The 14,436-nt window shown below is 29.6% G+C and overlaps 1 protein-coding gene and 1 long non-coding RNA gene across 2 annotated transcripts in view; one reads left to right on the top strand and one right to left on the bottom strand.

The window, feature by feature from the left end:
• The window catches only part of LOC142332413 (uncharacterized), a 65,168-nt gene extending 62,449 nt beyond the window's left edge, over positions 1–2,719 (top strand). Inside the window, exon 5 of the long non-coding RNA XR_012758300.1 lies at positions 878–2,719. This is a non-coding gene — a long non-coding RNA (uncharacterized LOC142332413). The remainder of the gene's footprint in view (positions 1–877) is intronic.
• LOC142332412 (uncharacterized) overlaps positions 1–14,436 on the bottom strand; it is a 48,158-nt gene that overhangs the window by 30,577 nt on the left and 3,145 nt on the right. The window lies entirely within an intron of this gene.

The following is a 14,436-nucleotide window of genomic DNA, read 5'->3' as shown; positions in this document are numbered from 1 at the left end:
ATAAAAAGTATTTTTAATACTTTTAAACAAATTGTACATAATTAATAATGTTTTAAGCTCACAGGTAAATTGTACATAAGTGGTTTATGTATCTTCAGCTTAATATGATTCTCTGAATTTGAAACTGCTTAAAAAAATTTGATAATTAATTTTGCCTTTTAATTCTGGGGTATAAATTAAAAATTTGATTCCCTGTTTGAATAGTTGTCCAGTGTGGCCGGTGTAAAATGATGAACATCAATTGCATTATAACTTTCACTAGTCAAATTGAAAATTTAGTCAAAAAATTAACATTTGTGTTTTTTATAAAAAACTTATAAAGAATTGGTTATGTAAAACTAAAGCTGTGTTATAAGACTGCTCTGTATATGTTTCTAATTGTGAACTGGGTATTTTCATCAAATTTTTCTTCTACATGCTTATAATTATTCTTATCAAGACATTTTTTTTTTGTATCATTTCATCTATCATCACTGTTTTTCTATTGCTATTTGTTTTGTTATACCTACTTCTTTATAATGTCCTACTACAATTTGTAAGGAATACTCATAAGAATGTCTATAGATGTTATATAATGTGGGTTTATGGCCTAAAGGATGTAGAGTGAATTATAACAGCAATCCAATCTGGTTTTCTACAGGGTCAATTTCAGGATTATTTCATTATGATAGTCTTATCTTAAATAGTTTAACTATTACTATTTAAATGGGTTTTAAACAATTAACATTAATTCTTCCCCTTAGTGCTTTTAAATACTCAAAAAAATATTTTTCATATACCATTAACCTGAGTCCTTTGTGTTTGTTATTTCTAGTATTTAAAATCTGGTTACTTTCATAATTGTTATCTAATCTGGAATTTTTATTTTTTTTTTTAGGTATAGTTTCACAAATGAACAAGGATTTATGTACTTGACATTGAGACTTTTGTTAATATCTCCAGAATAAAAAATATTATTCACTGTTTAAAAGTCACTCCTTGTTAGTGTATGGAAATTCAGTGAATATTAAAATTTTCATTAAAATGCAATAAAAGAAAATGAGGAATATTTCAGGTAAGCACTTATAGTAAATTCTTGAAAAAAATTGTTCAAGAACTAAAAAACTGAGCTTCAACCATTATATGCTTACTACAAACAAACAAATTTTTAATGGTGCCTTTTTTATGATAGAAAATATGAATCGTGTAGACTGATATACAGTAAATTAAAAATTTGAATATTTTCATATCTTTACATTCATATATCTGCAACTTAAGTAAAAAGAAAAAAGACTTCATTCCCTTATAATTTATTTTTATCTCATTGCATAATAAGAGGACTGTTTTTTTTTCAACATCTGATGGGCTATAAAAAAAAGACACAATAACATAAAATGATTTTATTACTAAAAGTTGATTAGTATCTAACTTATTTTTCTACATAGTCACCAAAACGATTGAGCTATTTGTAGTATTGTGATAGCAGCTTTCCGATGCCCTCTTCAAAGAAGTTTGTCACCAGTGAGGTCTTTACAGCGTCCTGAAGTTCTTCATTGGTGGCCGCCCAAAAATGCTGTCAGTTCTCGAAAGAGGTGAAAATTGTTACGCCTGGACTATACGGTGATGGTCGAAAAATTTCTATTTGAATTGTTTGAGAAGATCTTGCATCACCATACTGGACGAGAGCATGCCTCTTCGTTTTTTGTTCTGGATTGCTCTGCGGAGGCAACGTAAAGGTTCACAATAAACTTTCTTTGTTACTGTTATCCTCTGCTCCATAAAGTCCACCAACAAGACAGCTCTATGGTACCAAAAAACTGTAGCCATTGTTTTCCAGTTCCTCAGTGCCTGTTTGAACTTTTTTGGCTTGGTTGGAGAAGAAGTGTGTATCCACTGCTTAGATTGTTCTTTGGTTTCTGAATTGTCATACTGGATCCAAGTCTCATTGCCAGTAACAATAGACTTTTAAAAATTCTTCCCCCTCATTATCGTAACGCATGAGAAACATTAAGGTTGATGCCATTCAGTGCGTTTTGTGATCCACACTCAACATTTTTGAGACCCAATCTGCACACAGTTTCTGATATCCTAGGTCTTTAATCACTATTGTGTACAGAGAAGACCTTGAAATTTCTGGGATTTCTACAGAAAGTTCACGTATTGTAAACTTCTGTTTGTCATCGACAAAATCATCAACATGCTCAACCAGGTAAACAGTAGTGACAGACTTGGGTCCTTACCCACTTTCATCATGGATTTTTATTAGCCCTTCTTTAAATTTTTGTACACTACCATCACACGTAAAGTTTTCACCATACACTAGGCTCATTCTTTGATGGATTTCAGCAGCGGTACATCCTTCTACCTGAAAAAAACATATCACACTTGATCGTAGCGGCCATGTTCAATTGCCTATAGCTCAGTTCAGACTGATGCAATGGAGCTGGCACTGGCAATGATTTTGGTGGGGGAGCGTCGCAATTGCACGATGCACAGACCTGGCTCTCGCCTATCTCTTGTTTACTTAGAAACACGATTGAAGGTTGAAAAAAACAGCCCTCATACTTTAGCTTTTGTGAAAGGACCATATTATATAATTAATGTTAATTAAAGTTACCTTGCGATTTAAATGATTTCCTTTTCAGGGATATTAATCTTTTGTTGATTTAAACTTTTGCACTAACAAACTAAACCAGTTAATAAAATTAATTTTTTTTTAAATTATTTCAAAATGTTTTCAATTGCTTTTTTTGACTATGTTAAAAATTTTTATCCAAAATAAACATTAATAACAAAAACATATCACATTATCGTTCTTAAAAAAAGTGTATGAAAAAATACTGGACAAATTTAAAAAACTGGATGGAATATAATAAATATTTAAACAAACCAAATCATTATTTTTAATCACTTCCTTAATATCTGTTGGCTGAGGATGGTCACTAAAAAAACTAAAAAAATTTATTATACAGTTTGGTTTAGTTTATTGGTAATAGCTAATTCATTTAATATGTTATCTAAATATCTATTCCAACCCTAAGTAATTAATTCTTTTAAAATTGTTATTTTATTGTCAGTAGATTTTATTTACTATTATTTATTCTTACAGTTGCATTAGCTTTTTTTTATATTTAGCTTTTTTTTTTTATTTAGCTTTTTTTATTTCTTTTTAATATGGACTGTAAAATTTCTTTTATTTGCAATATTGTGCTTTGCAATGGTGCTCTGATCACAGTTTTTCCACATTATCTTTGGATCCTTCCAAAGAGAATGTTGGAGCAGTTCTTTTTTGTTGAATATTGAAAAGCAGACCTTTCATTCCCTTCATAATATACAATTTATGATCTGAGTAAATTATTTAATTAATTTTTTAATGTGTATTTGATTGGGTAAAAGAAACAGTAACTTCTAAACATATATTCTAATTATCAAGTGTTGGTTGAATGGATTTAGAGATATACAAGTAAATCATACAAATTTACTTGTAAATGTAATTTAGAAAAGTTTTATAATTACTACTTTTTTATGATAATGAATTGAAATATTTTTTCCATCATATTAATTCGTTGTTAATAATTTTGATTACGGGTTTCTTTAAAAATATTTTATGTTTTGTTAAAAAGTATGTTCTTCCATTTATAATGCAAGAAAAATAAATGTTTATCCTAGCAGTTGTTTTTTATGACTAGAAGAAATTTTGCTGTTTCCTATAAATCTTCAATCATTGTTCAACAATTATTCAGAATGGGTGTCTCTCTCTCTCTCTCTCTCTGTGTGTGTGTGTGCATGTGCGCACATTGTATATTTATATACGTATTTATTTATTTTCCATTCTTACTGTAATCTACAATTTAGTGTGAGAACTAAAATAACATGAACTAAGTCAATTTATTTGTCTTGGATACTATTTTAGATTACAGAGAAATAACTGAAGAAAATAGTTCATGAAACTTTAAATTTTTATAATTGGTAATCATAAAGCATTTTTTTTATTTTTTGACTATCCAATAAGAGTAGTCAGTTTTTATGATTGTATTTTATATATATACATGCATCAAGAGTCATAACTGTAATATTTTTAGGTGACCTAACAAGTCTCCACTCGTACCCAAAAATAACATAGTCATCGTTAAGAATAACTAGGTATAATAGGGAGCCGGCCTCCGTGGCACGAGTGGTAGCATCTCGGCCTTTCACCTAGAGGTCCTGGGTTTGAATCCTGGTCAGGCATGGCATTTTTTCAAACACGTTACAAAACATTCATCTCATCTCTGCAGAATGAATTGCTTGACTGTGAATCCGGAGGTAAAAAAATAAAAAGTATAATAGGGAAAATGAAGAGTAAAGTAGTTTCCCATTGCCTTTTTCACTAAGTTAATGTACATTTCTGTACTAGCATTTCAAGATCCCTGAAATTCAGATGATATTAAGTCCTTCAGGTGACACTTTCATTCTGTTCACTAAACAGTAGGCTGTATAGTGACATCATTACTCTCAGAGAAAGTGGTTTATAAGTATTACATCAATAAAAAATACTAGAACAATAACTGTGTTAAAATACCCCTTTCAGTTGTGAAAATATGCCTTATATACACTGCTCCAACTCACTGGTGGAAACTCTCATTACATAAACATTGAGGCATGTTTTTAAAAAAAGTAAGTTCTGTTTTGAATATGCCACCTATATACACAATGTAAACAGATGACAATTGTGTAATTTTCAGTTATTTCAGTCAGTTGTTAGCAGCAACAGTTGTATTATTTTGTTGTTATTTATATTCTTCCATTTATACTGAATCCTAAAATTTATGATCCCACCAAGTGTGAAGTATGAGGAATAATCCAAATTTTATGCCAAATAAAAACAATTCAGTGGCTGAAATTCACTGGCATATTAGTGAAATTTATGGAATGAATATTATGAAAGCATTCATTTTGAGAAGGGCAAACGGATGTTCATGATGAAGAACATAGTGGCTGGCTGTCGGTGATAAGATGATTTGATTGAAAATATCACTTACGACAATTATTTTTGATGTCTCACAGTCTTTAATTTATGAAGCTATGTGAAACATAGGTTCCAATGATGTTCATTCACAAAGAAAAATGTCTTGCTGCAGCACGTAAATTTTTGCAGCATATTAAAATGAAGGTGATGAGTTGTTTGATCAGATTGTTACACGGGTTCAAATCCCGGTCAGGCATGGCATTTTCACACGCTACAAAAATTGTCATTCATCTCATCCTCCAAAGAAATACCTAACAGTGGTCCTGGAAGTTTAAAAAAAAAAAGATTGTTACCAAAGATGAAAGCTGGTTTTCATATTTAAACATAAAGACAAAACAGCAGAATGAAATAGCAGCATTTATCATCTCCTAGACCAAAGAAGTTTAAACAAGAACACTCAATAAATAACTTTTGGCTACTGTGTTTTTTTTTGTCACCAAAAGGATGTCTTGCATGTCGAACTTAATGATTTCGGAACTATTGTGAATGTTGATATGTATTGCAAAATATTAAAAAATATTAAAGGCTATAAAAAAATATGATGTGGGTTCCTATTTCATTATTTCTACTTGACAATGTCTGGCCAAGCACAGCAAATCAGACAGTGAGGTGGTTGGAAAAATCTTCAGTCACCCACGCTGTAGCCCTGACTTAGATACCAGCGATTATTTCTATTTTAAACAATGATGGCTGATTGAAAAATGGTATTACTGTTTGGTTTAAATCACTGGCAGTAGAATTTCTTGAGGGAATGAAGATACTAGTGAAACACTATGAAAGATATGTTGAAGGCAGCTGTGTAAAAATGTAGTAAATAAATTAAATTTTTAATCAAGCAGTAAAGTTTGTTCATATTTTTCAGTTTTATTTTTGTTTTAAAGTGGAACTTACTTTAAAAATATGCTTTGTATGTGAAGCAATAAATGTAGTTAAAATTTAACAGTTTTACTATTAATATGATTTTTTTATTGTTTATTACATTCTGGCAAAGGTATTACCCCATTCATAATTTACATTTATTATAAATTATATGATTTTATAACATAGTGGCTTTCAGTGATTTTTTTCATGACCTAAGTTATTTACTTATAATTTTAATTAACTATACTTTAATCTTCAATAATTTCATTGAAATATATCTAGCTATTTGATAATTATCATTGGACACCACCTTGTCAAAATGAAGTTTGAATTAAAGTTTTTATTGAAGTAATGATTTTATTAAATGTTAGTAATAGTTTTGTTAGTATTTTAATGAATTAATTAAAAAAAAAAAAAAAAAGGTTTCTCTCTTTACATAATAATCCTGGCTTGGAATACATGTTATTTTTGCCAACAGTTATGGAATTTTCAATTGGTCTGATTTGCATCTCATGCTAGGTAGACTACAACCAATTTGTTATGGTACCTGGTACTGTTGCTCAGTTGTCTACTTCTATTAATCGAAGTTCAACATACTCCGAATATTAGAATGAAACAGAATGTTTATGCTATAAACGTATAATGTCAGATAAATTTTAGTTATTTATTTATTCATATAGCAACCACAGGCTGACACCCAATAGTAGTTAATAATAGCTGTGATGTATATTAATATATTTTTTATAGGATATGAAAAATGTTATCCCTAACTGAGTACATCTGGTTGAAAGGCAGATGTACAAATGCTATACAGAGATTTGTAATCATTAAATAATAAACAAATAAAATATATGTATTTGAATCAGCTCTATGGTCCTGATGACTGACCTGGAGAAACAGGGAAGGTTCTTTCGAAGATGGCGCCTCTGATCAAATGCTAGTAAAACAGAGGTGTCATGCTTCCATCTGAGTAACAAGTTCACTAATAGGGAGCTTAAAATTCTATTTGAAAATACATGGCTCTTTCACAATAAAACACCAAAATACCTAGTTGTGACATTTGATAGAACACCTTCATTTAAGGAGTACCTAATGAAAACTGCAGAGAAATTGAAAGCGAGAAACAACATTACACATAAGCTCTGTGGAACAACATGGGGAGCATCAGCTTTCACTTTGCGCACATTGGCTCTGAACCTCATCTTCTCGGCTGCAGAAATTGTACGCCAGTGTGGCTTAACAGCTCTTATGTTCATAGAATTGATGCTCAACTTAATAACACTATGAGAATGATTGCCAGGGTTATCAGGTCTACTCCTATGAAATGGCTCCCAGTATTGAGCCACATACCACCCCCAAACCTGCACCGTATGAACACTCTTACAAGAGAGTACAAGAAGATTATGGGCAATCAAAACCTACCAATACATGAGGACATTGAGGATGCCAATCATGGTCGCCTTTGATCTAGAAAGCCACCTATCAAAACAGCAATTGCTGCCACAGAGGAAGGATGTAACCTAACTGACATCTGGCGTGAAGAATGGACACAAAGCAGAATAATCAAATCCCATTATTACTCAAAAGCTGCTGGGTTTTGACTTACCGCGTAAGATATGATCAACGCTAAACAGAATACGAACTCAGGATGGTAGGTGTGCCTATTTCCTGTATAAATGGGGTAAAACACTGATGCCCCTTTGTGAGTGTGGTGAAAATCAAACTGTTAAACACATCACAGAAGTTTGAAAAAAATAGCTTTTCATTTTGGGTCCAGAATATAATATTGGTGTCAAAGCTACTTTCATTTTAATTGCCATTTAATTTATCAAGAAAAATACAAAAAAAAAATTTTAATAATAAAAATTTGAGTACAAAAAACAGAATACATATTTTTTTGCATTGGGAAACAAATTTTTAAAAAAATTTTCTGAAAACCTTTATGTATAGGTTAAGCTTAATAAATTTGCTTAATTAAAGTTTTCTCTAAATCTAATATCCCCTTTCAATAAAGACTAAAATAAGAGAAAAAAACTTTTCTGCATTTTAGGCCCTATAAATTTTATAAGTTAATAAATGAAGTATAAATTTTGAAAATTTTTTAAACCGAAGGAAAATATAGCAAAAGAACAAAAACTTATATTTCAATTTTAATAGGTAGGGGGTGGTTTTTTTGAAAAAAAAATTTGGTTTATTTATATATGTATTGCAGGTAATAAATTTGCTTAAATAAAGTTTTCTCAAAAATGACTGAAAAAAATCAAAATTTTTTTTAATATCCCCCACCTTAACGAATTTTGAAAAAATTAATATGATCAATCTCCTCCGATATATAGAAATATGAACCAAATTTGAAAATTGGTTTGATCAATCCTGAATTATAAAACCAAAAACAGTGAGACACACATACATATTCACATATATACACTTTTTTTTGGTCTGGATTAGTGATGGGGAAACATTTTTTGGAGAGGACCACAGAAAAAAAAAGAAACTAGGTGGGCCAATAAAATTTATTAAAAAATAAAAACATAAACAGCTATATTTTATATCTATCTTATATCTTATGATATATTGTTACAGTACTCAGTTAATGATTTGAATGAGTATGGAGTGTGTGATGAATGGGACTGTGACTGTACTTCTAAATGTTTCTCAAAATCTGGTTGTAACTGACATGCACTCACTCTCAAAATGAAACTAAATGGCAATCTCTCAATCTGTTTTTAACACTACTTTTTTGAAGTTTCATAGTAGAAAACACTTGTTCGCAGACATAGGATGATGCTAACATTGCAGTTATCTTCTGGCTATGAGATCTCAAATTTGAGAAACTTGATCTCAACAGGGATTTATAGAACTCTAATCTTGAGATGTTGAGAAAAAGTACTTCAATTCAGTATTACTTTGCAACTCAATTAGTTAAAGCTGGAATTCCAGTTTCACTGTGTCACAGTCCAAATTAAATGGCATACTGAAAATATCCAAGTCTTGTTCAATAGTTTTGAAGTCTTGAAACCAGCTCCGAAATTTATCATGGAGTCTACTTGCTTTTCTCATAGCTCACAAGTTTGTCTTCCATCACTGGGACTATTGTTTTTAGCCTCAGGAAGGGGTTCAGGTTGTTTCTTAACAAGCTGTTTGGCAAATAGAACTAGTTTCATTTTAAATCCTCTGAGATGACTCCAGATATCATGGATAAATTGATTTCTTTCTTGCAGCTTCATTCAATTGATTCATATGACACAGAATATCCCTGGAAAATGTATTTTGCAGCTTTCAAACCTCTGTTTTCACACATGAATGTAATTATTTCCTTTTTCAGCTCCCAAACTTGCTCAAAGACGGACTAAACCACCTTACTTTAGTGTAGTAGAGTACATCAGTGTATTCAGACTGCATTGAATCAACTTGAAATTGCCTGTGAGTTAAGTGCTCAAGACCAAATAGTATTAACAAACTTCATAATGACATCAAGTACGTGTTTCATATTTAGGGCAGATTTACACAAGTTTCTTGATATATAAAACAATGAAGAAATACTGCTTTGTTCTCAAGGTATGCTTGGTTAAATATGCCAACAAAAGTAGATTTTTTCCCTGTCATTTTAGGTGCTTTATCAATCTTAATATTGCATATACTGGTTATGGGTACTTTCAAAGTCGATAGGCCTTCTTGAAATTCATGAAAAATGTCTGACCCTGTTGACGTACCCTTTAATGATTGAATGCATACATCTTCAGTAATACAAAAGTTATCATTAATACCTCTTCTAAATAGTAGTAACTGAACAGTATCATTCATTTATATCAGTACTCTTGTCCATAGTAATAGAACGGAATTTAAACTGACTAATTCTTGATTCTAGATGTGACAATAAGTTTTTATCTATTGTTTCAATTCTAGAAGTAATTGTTTTTCAAGACAAACCGACAGTCTCAAAATCCTTCATTTTGTCAGGAAACAAAAGATCACAAATTTGGAGCACGCATTGTTTCACAGATTCCCCATCAGAAAGAGTTTTGTTACTTTTAGCAATATTGTATGCTACAACATAACTAGTATGTGTAGCTGCTTTTTGAGAAATATTTTGCTGAGCCGAGAGATTTTTACGTAGATCTGCTTTTTGTTTCCTTCATCTTCAATCATGACTTCATAACTGGCATTGTTATGCTTAGATATAAAGTGCCGGGAAATGTTAAATTCTTTGTAGATGGCCACAATTCCATAACAAATAAGCACAATGGTTTGTCCTTAAAATTTGTGGAGGCCACATCTGACCGGCGAGCCATACTTTGCCCATCACTGGTCTAGATGAACTAGTTGAACTCAAAGCATTAAAGTTTACAAAAAAGCCAGTACCCCATTTTTGACGTGATCTCTTTACTTTTTCCCTTTTTTACTTTTCCCTTTAATACAGCTATTTTAGCTTTAATACAGCTATTCACTGAGAAAGTAAATTTATCAAGATTGATCTGTGAGAACTGCTCACAGATCAATGTTGGATATGTACATTTTTACAAATATAATTTCTCAGTTGGACCAGATATTTTAAAGAAATTTCGTTCTGGCAATTCAAAGACATTTTTCTTACAAACATTTATTGGTTGTATTTAAAAATTATGAAATAACCTGATAAAAAAAGAGATAAATAAATTCATTAATTTAATCTACATTTTTCATAATCATTTTATTCATTTAAGACAGTAAGTTAATTAAATTCAACACCACTATCTGTCATTTAGTATTTAACAGAAGGTTTATTAAGTGTGTTTTTTAATAGAATTTACTATGCCTTTTATACGTTATTAACACAAGCTGCATTATTAGAAAGATATAGCTTGAGTGTTAGCAAGTATGAAAAGTACCAAGATTTTATCTGTTAAAACATGCTGTTCTGTTCACATCATTACTATAAAATCTGTTCATTGAAGCTTAGTACCAAATCTACTCACCCCTTGACCACAAAATACAACCCATATTACTCTCTCACTCTTTCTTTCTCTCTTCTTCCCTGGAATAATGTTCTGATAACCCTACTAACATTTATACTCTGTTATATCGACCCTAGTACTAAGCATTAATACACCCTAACATGAACCTAAAATGCTAATTATAAAGATAACCCTTTACCATTCCATTGAATTTTAGTTAATCTCTACCTTTTTACTGTGTTCAATAATAAATTTTCAATCCATATTTCTTCTATCTATTTTAATGAGAATCTGATTTATTTTTAATTACTACAGTTTATTATTTTTCGTTAACTGATCTGATTTATTTTTAATGAATATTATATATAAATTATTTATAGTCTACTTTCGTTCTTTATATTTTTTTGTTAATCCCCTTAACCATAATTGTGGTTAAGAAGACATGACTCTCTAATTTTTCATAATAATATTTTTTTTTAAATTATTTTATAAAGTTACTGGAAGATCTTTTTAAACAAAAGATTAAGTTGTTTCTACATAGATATTGCAAAGATATGTAGTTTTTTGTCGTCAACATCATTGCTTAATATGGATTGTTATGATACAATGATGTATAGCTAAACTACTGATTTATGATAAATATAAAAATAGGTTCTTCATAAATATTTTCTTTTAATTATATTTTAAATAGATTGGTAGGAAGTTTTTAAATAATTTGTAATTTATTAAAAATGGCAACAGAAATATAATAAGGTTCTATCTTGTAAAACAGTGTATTGCACAAAAACATTTCTGTTGTCTGGCTTGATTGAATTGAATATTTTTCTATTTCTTTAGAATAAGTTATTTTCTTTAAACAAAGATTGCACATTCATAAATATAAACGTGAAGATAAGTTAACATTTTTAATTTTCAAAATATTGTTCTGTGTAATTCATATTTATGGGTGTTAACCAATGATCTAACTGTTTTTTGATGGAATTTCAAGAGATAAATGGTTTTGAAATAACAAAATTACGACACTAATTTTGAAATTCATATTATTTTCTTTTTACGAAAATTAGATATGGATTTTTTTTGCTAGTAAATTAAGTCACCACAGACGTTTACAAGAATACTTGTAAATGGGAATATGAAAATGGAATTTGTAACATATCATGCTTGACTGGGTTTCAAAGAGAACTCCAGATAAAAGGATTTGATGCTACCATTTTGTCAAGAGAGAATGGAACAGGGGTAAACAAAAAAATTTGTTGTTAATTTTTTTATTTATTTTTATAATTTTATAAAAGAGAAAAAAATGAAGAATTTATCAGTATAAAAAATTGAAAATTTCAAGATTTTTTATTTGCATCTCTTGTTAAAGAGCTTGTCCATTATAAATCTTGTAAAAAAAAATTAATTATAAAAAACGTTTTTCATCATTCAGTCTAAATAATTAAAAATTAATTAATCTTAAGCATATACTTTTTAATTTTTTTTCTTATTATTTTCTCTTTCATAGTATTTAGGTATTCGTTCATTAATTTATTTATATGATTCTAGTATATAACCCAGTTAATAAATCTTAAATACTATTTGTTAGAAATAAAATAATTTTGAGCATAAATATATTTCTAATATGTTCCAGTTATTAAAAGTTAAAAAATCTATGAACTTAACATCAGACAAATAAATAATAATGTATCACCTACAACATAAAGCTCATAAGGAGTACTTAACAGCTGTGAAAGAATGCGTTGTATGACCTTGACCCAATTTATTTTTTCATAGCAGCTGTCAGTAATAAAGATCTAATTGTTATCACCTGTCAGCATCATTATATCCGATTCAGAACTAAGTACATTTATGTTAATATGATGAGCTACTTCTGTTTCTGTGATATATACTTTTAATTCATGTCCTTATAAGTTGAAAACTTAATGATCATGAAATTTTTTAGCTTGTAATATTGCTGCAATAGCATTTTCTACCTTTTCAGTAGTGATTCTTTTTAAGTGGGCACTTTCATCCCCATTTTTCTTTTCAAGGACAAACCACTATTGTGGTAGTAGTACGTTCATTCCGTCATTTACACATATTGATCCTAGCTTTTTCATCTCTTTTTTTAGACCTAAAAACTCTGGGTTTTTTTCATTATATATATATATATATATATATATATATATATATATATATATAGTTTGTGGAACTGATTCTTTTTTTTTTAATTATTAACTAGTTGACCATCTAGTGAAAGGGCTTCACCCCCTCCCTATACCCCTAAAGTACAAAGACCTTTGATAAGGAAAACTCCACAACTTGTTTCAGTTGTCATAGTAACAGAAATAAAATAATGAATTAAATGGGTTAATTTGTTTTTTCTTTAATGAATATCTTTAATTTATCTCACCCGCAAGAGGCTAGGGCTTGATCTATGGCTTAAAACCTTTCTTGGTGTAACATGAATATATACTGTTAATTTGAAAGGGATCTGTTGTTTGGTTCTCACTTGATGCTAATACAGACAAATGTTCGCATTTATTTATAAGATTTTAGTATTTATGAATAACTGATATTTTTTGTTGAGCAAAAAAATTATTGTTATACTGTAGAACAATTATTAATTGTTGTTGCACCTCTTTAAACTAAAGTTTAATTTGCAGCATCTATCAGTAGAAAATAGATAAATAGAAAAAAATCTGACGTTAAAGATAAATGATTGATAATTCAAGGCTAGGTTAATATTTTCTCAAAATTTAGAGAAATTATAATAAAAAAAATTATTTCTTAAATCTTTATGCAGACACCAGTTTTAGGAAAGACAGCAAGCAATCTTAAAAGAAATCAGGAAATAAAAAACCATTAATGGCCAAAACCATCTGGTTTTATAGTGGTATATGAATTTGAAATGTTTTTTATGTTATTATTACATTATATAAAAAGATAGTACTAAAAAATGATAATTATTTATGGTATTATAATTATCTCAAATATTGAAATTATGCTAATTATTTACATTTTCCTCAAGTGAATAGTTTCTCATTTAGGCTACCCACTTTTCAGTATGATAAAAAAAGTTTGATGAACTATTTCAAGGAATATCATAGAAATATTGTTCTTGAATATTAATACAAGTATTTATTATATACAAATTCTACGAGAGGTTATCTCTAAAGTAAAGAAAGTTTTATTGTAAAAAAATTTATTTTGAAAACTTCATAAATATTTTTTTATTTCTCTTAAACCACATACCTTATACTAATTCTCTATATAATCACCACGTGAATTAAGACATTTATCATAGCGATACATCAGCTTCAATATACCCTCATTGTATTCTTCTGCCACCATTCCATTTAGCCACTGATTAATAACATTTATAAGTTCTTCATTGCCCACGAATTGCTTACCACTAAAAAATTCTTTCAATTTCCCAAACAAATGGTAATCAAAAGAAACTAAGTCTGGACTATATGGTGGGTGATCTTAAATTTCCCATTTTAATTTTCTTAGTAAATCACATGTCGGACCCGCAACATGTGGACATGCATTATTGTGTAGAAGGACAATACTGTCGATCAGCCACCCACGTTGCTGATTTTGAATGACATGCCGTAACGCATGTAGAGTTTTGCAGTAGGCTTATGCATTCATAGTTGTTCCATGTGGCAT

The sequence above is a fragment of the Lycorma delicatula genome, chromosome 11 (assembly GCF_047948215.1).
Source record: "Lycorma delicatula isolate Av1 chromosome 11, ASM4794821v1, whole genome shotgun sequence".
Classification (NCBI taxonomy): Eukaryota; Metazoa; Arthropoda; class Insecta; order Hemiptera; family Fulgoridae; genus Lycorma; species Lycorma delicatula.
The sequence above is the reverse complement of the archived record's forward strand: the minus strand, read 5'-3'. Positions and strand labels throughout refer to the sequence as shown.